The sequence below is a fragment of the Ornithorhynchus anatinus genome, chromosome 5 (genome assembly GCF_004115215.2).
Source record: "Ornithorhynchus anatinus isolate Pmale09 chromosome 5, mOrnAna1.pri.v4, whole genome shotgun sequence".
Lineage (NCBI taxonomy): Eukaryota > Metazoa > Chordata > Mammalia > Monotremata > Ornithorhynchidae > Ornithorhynchus > Ornithorhynchus anatinus.
Window position 1 is genome coordinate 108094103 of NC_041732.1, and position 8629 is coordinate 108102731.

The following is an 8629-nucleotide window of genomic DNA, read 5'->3' on the forward strand; positions in this document are numbered from 1 at the left end:
GCTCCTCGTCTGTAAAATGTAGAAAAAAAACTACATTCTCCTTCCGTTTTAGGCCACGGGAGAGAAGAGCTGTTAGGATTAGCAAGAAATGTTCAATCTGGAAATAGACTACTTTAGCTGGGATTTCTTTTTCCTCATGGTACCTCTGTCTTGTCAGACTGTTGCTCATTGGTAACAGTTTCTTGGGGTGCTGGAGACCCCCAAACCTTCCTACCAACATCCCTGGTCTCTGGTTCAAGTGCCGTTCGGGCCAATATGCCTTTACAGAGGCAGGGATATCGTGTCTTCAAATTCCACCGTCCTCATCCAAGTGCTTAGTACATTTCTTTGACACGGTAAGTATTCCATTTCTCATGACTGATTGAATCTGTACTGTTTCATTCCAGTCCCTGACAACAACAAGTCGGTGCTTGTCTTTGTGCCGGGCGAGACAAACTTCATTCATTAAGTATTTCTGATCACATTCAGAGTCTACATGCCTTCCATGTGCAAAGACTGTACTAAAGACCCACTGACCACAGAGGCAAAACTGCCTATTGTATGCAGAGATTGTATTGGGGAGAATAGAACACAAGTAAAATCTCCGCAAAAATGGGCTTTTCCACTCAGAATTTGCCTCCAAATAAATGTTTTCCCCACCAATTCATTCATCCACCCATATTCATTCGATAGTATTGATTGAGCGCTCACTATGTGCTCCATAAATGTGCACTGTACTGAGCGCTTGGAATGTACAATTCGACAACAGAAAGAGACGATCCCTGCCCAGTGACGGGCTCACAGTCTAAACCATACGTATTGAGCACTTACTTGAGCACTTCACAACACTGTACTAAGCACTTGGGAGAGGACAATACAACAATAAACAAACGCATTGCCTGCCCACAACGAGCTTTCAGTCTCCTGCACTGAGACTCTGAACCTGAAGCGCTGGCTGGCTCTTGTTGCGAACAGCCCGATTTCAAATATCATCTTAAAACCTGTTTGGTGAAGCCGGCATGGGACAGGGACTGTGTCCAACTTGATCATCTTGTATTTACCCCTGTGCTTAGTAGAGTGTTTTGCACGTTGTAAGCACTTAACGACTGTTATAATTATATTATCATTATTATTGGTGTTATTTATATTATTCACTATTTTAATCAAAGAAAGGCCGTATCCATTCTCAGGTAGATTTCATTTTTAATTGAAGTCTCAAAAATATTTCAGTATGTTTTTCTAGTTCTGTAAAGAAAGTGATGCTCGTTGTTGGCAGGGAACGTGTCTGCCAACTCTGTTGCACTCTCCCAAGTGCTTAGTACAGTGCTCTGAAAGTGCTCAATAAATACCACTGACGATAATGACGATATTGTTCATAAGATTCAAACTTGGCTTTACCTTTTGCTCTCATCAGCTCGTCTTGGCAATTCTGTGGATTCCAACCACCATCTAGTGGTTCAAATTTGCAATGGAAAGCAACCTTTGGAGGAAATAGAAAGAGTGTTTGCCCTTCCCTTTAGAAGCTCTCCTCTTCACAAATAACCCTCGGGGCTTCTGTAAAAATTGTGCAGTAAATAGTATCTATTTTGCATCTATTCCATCCATCAAGTTCTCAGTACAGTGCTCCGCACATAGTGAGTACTCCACAATTATCACTCGACTATTGTGTTGTCATTTGCGCTAAGCATTGTATTAAATGCTGGGGTAGAGACAAGATAATAAGGTCAGACACTATCCCTGTCGCACCCGGGGCTTGCAATCGAAGTAGGAGAGAGAACAGGGATTGAATTCCCAATTTACAGATGAAGAAACTGAGGCACCAAACAGCCTGTCCAAAGTCACACAGCAGGCAAGTCCCGGAGCCGGGATTAGAACTCTGGTTCCGGGACTCTTGGCCCCATACTCTTTGCCATAGGCCATGCTGCTACTCTGGATTGATTTTTTTTTTTTTATGGTAGTTGGTAAGCACTTACAATATGTCAAACACTGTTCTAAGCACTAGAGGGAGAATGGATATTGGATCCCCATTTTATAGTTGAGGAAACAGGCACGGAGAAGTTCCTGTGGGCGGGGAAAGTGTCTACCAACTCTGTTATATTGTTATATTGTGTTCTCCCAGTGCTTCTAGTAAAGTGCTGTTCACACAGTAAGCGCTCAAACAATGTAATTGATGGATCCATTGCCTTGTCAAGGTCCCAAAGCAAGCAGTTAGTAGAATCAGGATTAGAGAAGCAGCGTGGCTCGGTGGAAAGAGCCCGGGCTTGGGAGTCAGAGGACATGGGTTCGAATCCCGGCTCTGCCACTTGGCAGCTGTGTGACCTTGGGCAAATCACTTAACTTCTCTGTGCCTCAGTTACCTCATCTGTAAAATGGGGATTAACTGTGAGCCTCAAGTGGGACGACCCAATTGCCCTGTATCTACCCCAGCGCTTAGAACAGTGCTCTGCATATAGTAAGCGCTTAACAAATACCCATATTATTAACCCAGGTCCTCTAACTCCCACTGAACTCTGTTCTTGAGCAAATACAATAGAGTTAGTAGAAACCATCCTTGCCTTCAAGAATCTTACAATATACTATGAGCACTGTACTAAGCACTAGGAAGAGTACAATAGAGTTCCCAATGATAATAATGATTATGGCATTTAAGTGCTAATTGTTTGCCAGGCACTGTACTAAATGCTGGAGTGGATACAAGCTAATTGGGTCGGACACAGTCCCTGTCCCAGGTAGGGCTCACAGTCTCAATTCCCATTTTGAGGTACCTGAGGCACAGAGAAGTGAAGCGACTTGCCTAAGGTCATACAGCAGACAAGTGGTGGAGCTGGGATTAGAACCCATGACCTTCTAACTCCCAGGCCCAGGCTCTACCCATTATTCCATGCTGCTTCTCCAGTAGACATGATGCCTGCCCTCAGTGAGCATAAACTCTAGCAGAGGAGACAATCATGGCAGGCAGAAGCTGTATGGAAAAAGACACATAAGTGATACGGGGAGGGCAACATTTATGTATATATCTGTAATTTTATTCATTTATATTGATGTTTGTTCATTTGTATCAATGATTGCCTTTCTCCTGCCCCCCCCCCCACCCCAGACTGTAAGCTCACTGTGGGCAGGGACTGTTGCTCGTTATTGCTGCATCGTACTTTCCCAAGTGCTTAGTACAGTGCTCTGCACACTCTAAACGCTTAATAAATATGATTGAATGAATGAATGAAAGTGATACTTTTAATAATGATGATGGTATTCATTAAGCGCTTTCTGTGTGCCAAGCACCGTTCTAAGTGCTGAGGTAGATATGAGGTGATCGGGTTGTCCGATGTGAGCCTCACAGTCTTAATCCCCATTTTACGGATGAGGTAACTGAGGCCCAGAGGAGTTAATAATAATAATGTTGGTATTTGTTAAGCGCTTACTATGTGCCGAGCACTGTTCTAAGCGCTGGGGTAGACATAGGGGAATCAGGTTGTCCCACGTGGGGCTCACAGTCTTAATCCCCATTTTACAGATGAGGGAACTGAGGCACAGAGAAGTTAAGTGACTTGCCCACAGTCGCACAGCCAACAAGTGGCAAAGCTGGGATTCGAACTCATGAACCCTGACTCCAAAGCCCGTACTCTTTCCACTGAGCCACGCTACTTGCCCAACATCACACAGCAGACAAGCAGTGTAGCGGGGATAAGAACCCGTGACCTTCTGACTTCCAGGCCCCTGCTCTATCCACTATGCCATGTTTTTTTTTTTGTGAAAAGCACCACGCTAAGTGCTTGGGACAGAATAGTACAGTTCGAGGATCTCGTCAAAGTTCTCATCTGGTTACGTAGTCATCATCGAGTCATTTTGGGAAGGAGGGGGCTAATGGATACGGGCAAGCACCAACCGTCTTACCCAACGACTTCATCACCTGCCATGGATGGCACAGAGACTAGAATGTTTTGAGATGATAACTTCTCAACTATATCACCTACTTCAAGGTCACAAAACCCTTTCAGAAAACATTACTCTGGAAACCCATTTTACAAAGCAAACTCTTGCTTCCTCAGAGGAAACTGGTCTGAAAGAATTGTAGAGATGGGTGAAATGTTGAAAGTAGATGTCCTTTCTGATTTCACTGGAAACTCTCCTAACGAGACCTCCGCATCACCAGCGTCAGGACTTACGGTTCTCGGTCAGACGCTGAGCACTAAACTTAGGCACTTTTGCACATGTAATAATAATTATAATTATAATAATAATAAAAGTACTCGTTAAACGCTTACAATGAACCAAGCGCTGTCGAAAGCTCTAGGGTAGGTACAAGTTAATCAGGTTGGACACAGTCCCTGTTTCACATGGGGCTCACACTCTTAATCCGCATTTTACATCTGAGGTAAGTGAGGCCTGGAGAAGTTAATGACTCGCCCAAGGTCACACAGCAGACATGGGTGGAGCCAGAATTAGAACCTTGGTCCTTCTGACTCCCGGGCCCGTCTCTATCCACTAAGCCACGAAATGGAAGATACAGCCCTGTCGTCAGGGACCGTAAAATCAGTGGCCATTGTTGAATCAATCAATCGATCATATTTATTTAGCTCTTTCTATGTGCAGAGCATTGTAAGTGCTTGGGGGAGTACAGGACAGCAGAATTGGTAGAATTTCCCACAAAGAGCCGACATTCCAGAGGAAGAGATGGGTATTAATATAAATAAATTATAGATAATTAATTCATGTTGGTATTTGTTAAGTGCTTACTATGTGCAGAGCACTGTTCTAGCCCTGGGGTAGATACAGGGTAATCAGGTTGTCCCACGTGAGGCTCACAGTCTTCATCCCCATTTTACTGATAAGGTAACTGAGGCACAGAGAGATTAAGTGACTTGGCCACAGTCACACAGCTGACAAGTGGCAGAGCAGGGATTCGAACCCATGACCTCTGACTCCCAAGCCCGGGCTCTTTCCACTGAGCCACGCTGCTTCCCTATATATATATATATACGTATGGTTATATACGTAAGCGCTGTGGGGCTGAGGGAGGGGTGAATAAAGGGTGCAAATCCAAGTGCAAGGAAGACGGAGAAGAGATTGGGAAAAGAGGAAATGAGGATTTAGTTGGGGAGGACCTCGTGGAGGAGAGGTGCTCTTAATGAGCCCGTGAAGGTGGAGAAAAACACGGTTTCATATGCAAGCATACCAACTCCCGTTTTCTCTCTCACGGCCACCCCATGTTGGGGACGGGGGGACGAGGGGGAGGGGGACACAAGGGCTGTGGGAAATACGCAACCAACTTCCCCAGTGGGCAATTCGCTTACCACAAAACGAATGACTTATGAGTGAATACAGTCGGAGTTTCTAGAGTAAATCTTCCAGTGTACTAATCGATAGTAAGTCTCGATCGATTGATCGATTAGATTGAAGCCTTATGAGCGGCACCTTCTCCAGTAGATTTCTTTGGGATAAAAGGATTCTCGAGTATTTTATATTTCCATATTACACAAGGAAGATGGAGGCAGTATAAGATCAAGGCACCGCCAAGTGGGTCCGAAACCGTCGGTGTTTTGAGTGCTGGGACGCGGATCCGTGACTCCCAAACTGAGAGTGTTGCAGTAATGCTATTTACTGAATGCTCACTGGATGCAATGGAGTGTACAATTAGAGAAGCAGCGTGGCTCAGTGGAAAGAGCCCGGGCTTGGGAGTCAGTGCTCATGGGTTCGAATCCCGGCTCTGCCACTTGGCAGCTGTGTGACTGTGGGCAAGTCACTTCACTCTCTGTGCCTCAGTTACCTCCTCTGGAAAATGGGGATTAACTGTGAGCCCCACGTGGGACAACCTGATTACCCTGTATCTACCCCAGCGCTTAGAACAGTGCTCTGCACATAGTAAGCGCTTAACAGATACCAACATTATTATTATTACTGAGCACGCAAAATCATCATCATCATTGTCATCGTAATGTGGTCGTCGTTAGACGCTTACTATGTTCCAAGTCCTATACTAAGTGCTGGGGTAGATACAAGATAATAATGATAATAATGATGGTATTTGTTAAGCGCTTACCACGTGCCAAGCACTGTTCTAAGCACTGGGGTAGATACAAGGTAATCAGCTTGCCCCATATGGGGCTCACAGTCTTAATCCCCATTTTACTGATGAGGTAACTGAGGCACAGAGCAGTTAAGTGACTTGCCCAAAGTCACACAGGTGATAAGTGGCGGAGCTGGGATTAGAACCCATTACCTATGACTCCCAAGCCTGTGCTCTTTCCACGAAGCCACACTGCTTCCCTATTTACACTGAACACAGTCCTGAGCCACACGAGCCTCAGTCAATCAATCAATCATCTCTTTTAAGTGCTTACTGTGGACAGAGAACTGTACTAAGTGCTAGGGAGAGTGCTAGGGAGAGTACTAAGTGCTAGGGAGAAGCAGCGTGGCTCAGTGGAAAGAGCACGGGATTGGGAGTCAGAGGTCATGGCTTCGAATCCCAACTCTGCCACTTGTCAGCTGTGTGTCTGTGGGCAAGTCACTTACCTTCTCTCTGCCTCAGTTCCCTCATCTGTAAAATGGGGAGGAAGACTGTGAGCCTCATGTGGGACAACCTAATTACCCTGTATCTCCCCCAGCGCTTAGAACAGTGCTCTGCACATAGTAAGCGCTTAATAAATACCAACATAATTATTATTATTACATATAACAATACAAAAGACACAGTCCCTGCCCTCAGAAATAATAAGCTGTTCTCCAATGGCTTTTTCCCACTGCTTTCAAACATGCTCGTGTCTCCGCTATCCTAAAAATACCCTCCTTTGACCCCACGGCTCCCTCCAGGTATCGCCCTACTTCCCTCCTACCATTCCTCTCCAAACGCCTTGAGCGAGTTGTCTACACCCGCAGTTTTAAGTACCTCTCCTACAATTCTCTCCTTGATCCCCTCCAATCTAGCTTCCGTCCCCTTCACTCCACAGAATCCACCCTCTCGAAGGTCCAAATGATCTCTTCGCCAAATCCAACAGCCTCTACTCCATCCCAATCCTCCTCGACCTCTCAGTTGTCTCTCACGCTGTCGCCCACACCCTTCTCCTGGAAATATTATCCAACCTCGGCTTCATTGACGCTGTCCTCCCCTGGTTCTCCTCCTCTTCATTCATTCATTCATTCATGCATGCATTCTTTCACTTAATCAAATTTACTGAGCGCTTACTGTGCACAAAGCACTGTAGAGGGGGTATAGCTCAGTGGTAGAGCATTTGACTGCAGATCAAGCAATCCCTGGTTCGTATCCAGGTGCCCCCTGGCATGTTCTGCTTTATTTTTAAGAAGCCGCATGGTTTAGTGGAAAGAGCCTGGGCTTGGAAATCAGAGGTCATGAGTTCTAATCCCGGCTCCGCCATTCGTCAGTTGTTTGACTTCGGGAAAGTCACTTCACTTCTCTGAGCCTCAATTACCTCATCTGTAAAATGGGGATGAAGACTGTGAGCCCCACGTGGGACCACCTGATACCTGTATCTGTCCCGAAGCTTAGAATAGTGCTTGGCACACAGTAAGCACTCAACAAACACCATTATTATTATTATCATACAATAAACAGACACATTCCCTTCCCACAGTGAGCTTACAGTCTAGAGGGGGAGACGGATAATATGTATAGATAACTAAATAATTAAATGAATAAATAAATTACAGCTATATACACAAATGCCGTGGGGCTGTGGGGAGTGTGAATAAAGGGAGAAAGACAGAGTGACTCAGAAAGGAGTGGGAGAAGAGAAAAGCGGTGTTTAGTCAGGGAAGGCCTCTGACACAAACACAGTGTGACTGTGAGCAAGTCACTTCACTTCTCTGTGCCTCAGTTACCTCATCTGTAAAATGGGGATTAAGACCGTAAGCCCCGTTTGGGACAAACTGATTACCCTGTATCTACCCCAGCACTTAGAACAGTGCTCTGCACATAGTAAGCGCTTAACAAATACCAATATTATTATTATTATTATTAAGGCCTCTTGGAGGAGATGTGCCTTCAATACGGCTCTGAATGGGGGGGGAGAATAATTGTCTGTCAGATAATAATAATAATGTTGGTATTTGTTAAGCGTTTACTAGGTGCTGAGCACTGTTCTAAGCGCTGGGGGAGGCACAGGGTCATCAGGTTGTCCCACGTGGGGCTCACACACTTTTAATAATGTTGGTATTCGTTAAGCGCTTACTATGTGCCGAGCACCGTTCTAAGCGCTGGGGTAGACACAGGGTCATCAGGTTGTCCCACGTGGGGCTCACAGTCTTCATCCCCATTTTACAGATGAGGGAACTGAGGCCCAGAGAAGTGAAGTGACTTGCCCACAGTCACACAGCTGACAAGTGGCAGAGCCGGGGTTCAAACCCATGACCTCTGACTCCCAAGCCCGGGCACTTTAATCCCTATTTTACAGAGAGGTAACTGAGGCCCAGAGAAGTTAAGTGACTTGCCCACAGTCACACAGCTGACAAGTGGCAGAGCCGGGAGTCGAACTCATGACCCCTGAGTCCGAAGCCCAGGCTCTTTCCACTGAGCCACGCTGCTTCTCAGATTGTCTGTCTTGTTCAACCACATATTCAATCTATCACTCAATTCTGTCGTTTCCACCTCCGCAAAATCACTAAAATCGGACCTTTCCTCTACAGCCAAACTTCTACC

At 45.6% G+C, this 8629-nt stretch overlaps 1 non-coding gene across 1 annotated transcript; it reads left to right on the top strand.

Moving 5' to 3' along the window:
- The first annotated feature begins 7179 nt into the window (after positions 1-7179).
- Positions 7180-7251, top strand: TRNAC-GCA. The gene has a single exon. It is a non-coding gene; the product is annotated as a tRNA-Cys (tRNA).
- Positions 7252-8629: the final 1378 nt, after the last annotated feature.